We start from the raw sequence: 1,279 nt of genomic DNA on the forward strand, positions 1-1,279 counted from the left end.
GGTGGTTTCCGCCCTGTTCCTAATTTCCTAATTGGCAAACAGCGGTCAGTGTTAAGCGAAAGCTGATTGATTGTATCCAGGTGGCCTGATAATCTCACCACTCAGAAGTAGGAAGGCCTACTCCTAATCTAAGCTGCCTGCCATGGCGTTACTTCTGCTCGCCTCACATTCATTTCTAAATTAAATCAGATTTTAGCAAATTAATATTGAGGAAATTGCTTAACTCCTACTTTTAATTCTAGAATTGCCCGCTCTTCCTGTTTTGTTTTTGCATTATATATTTTGAAGCTATGTTTATAGAGGCATAAAATGAAGACATTTTGTATTTTTGGTGAATTCAGTCTTTTATCATTATGAAACTGCTTCTTTATACCGAGCGAGATCTTTTCATGTCAAGCCTTGTTTCGCTGAAATTAATATAGATGCATCAGCTTCTTTTGATTAGTATTTTCATGCCATGCTTTTGCCATCCTTTTACTTTAAAACTTTCTGCATCCTTAGGTTTTATATATAGCAATTATAAATGGCACATTTTTGGAATATCTAGTCTGACATTCTTTGTTAACTGATAATTCCAGTTATACTTAATATGCTAAACGAATATATTTGCACCTAAAACTGCCGTCTCCCTTTATGCTTTCTATTTCTTCTATTCTTCTATGTCTCTTTTTCTAATCACCTCTTTGCTGATTGACTTAGGATTTATTTTACTGACTCATTTCTCCCCTCTTCTTGTTTGGAATCCACGGACTCTGCTTGCTTTTAGAAGTTTCCCTAGTGCAGTATTTCCCCACCTGAGTACTTACTGAGGTTTTCAGCTGGATAGTTTCTTGTGGAGGCTGTGCTTTAAGAAGTTTGTCAGCATCCCTAGCATCCACTCACTAGTCAGCAGTCACAGCACCACCCCTTCTGTGAACAGAAATGTCTCCAGCATGGCATACACAGTGGAAGGCAAAATCCCTCCTGGCTGAGAACCTGTTGGGGTCCTTTAATGGGCCAGAACCTGGTGTTATGGAGTCAATGATAAGAAAGTAAAAGAGAGAAAGAAAGAGAGAGAGAGAGAGAGAGAGAGAGAGGGAGAGAGAAAGACCCGGGGACCTAAGCTCTGATGGAGCAAAGGTGCTTTAATGATTTTTCTATGAGTATATATAGGACGTGGTACAAGAAACTTCTTTCGGGAATGATAGAGATCAGAAAACCAAACGTACAGCAACCGTTACCAAGGGAACAAGGGGTAATGTTAGTCACAAGGTCAGGAGGCAATCCATATCTCAAGAAA

This window comes from Cervus canadensis, chromosome 18 (genome assembly GCF_019320065.1).
Source record: "Cervus canadensis isolate Bull #8, Minnesota chromosome 18, ASM1932006v1, whole genome shotgun sequence".
Classification (NCBI taxonomy): domain Eukaryota; kingdom Metazoa; phylum Chordata; class Mammalia; order Artiodactyla; family Cervidae; genus Cervus; species Cervus canadensis.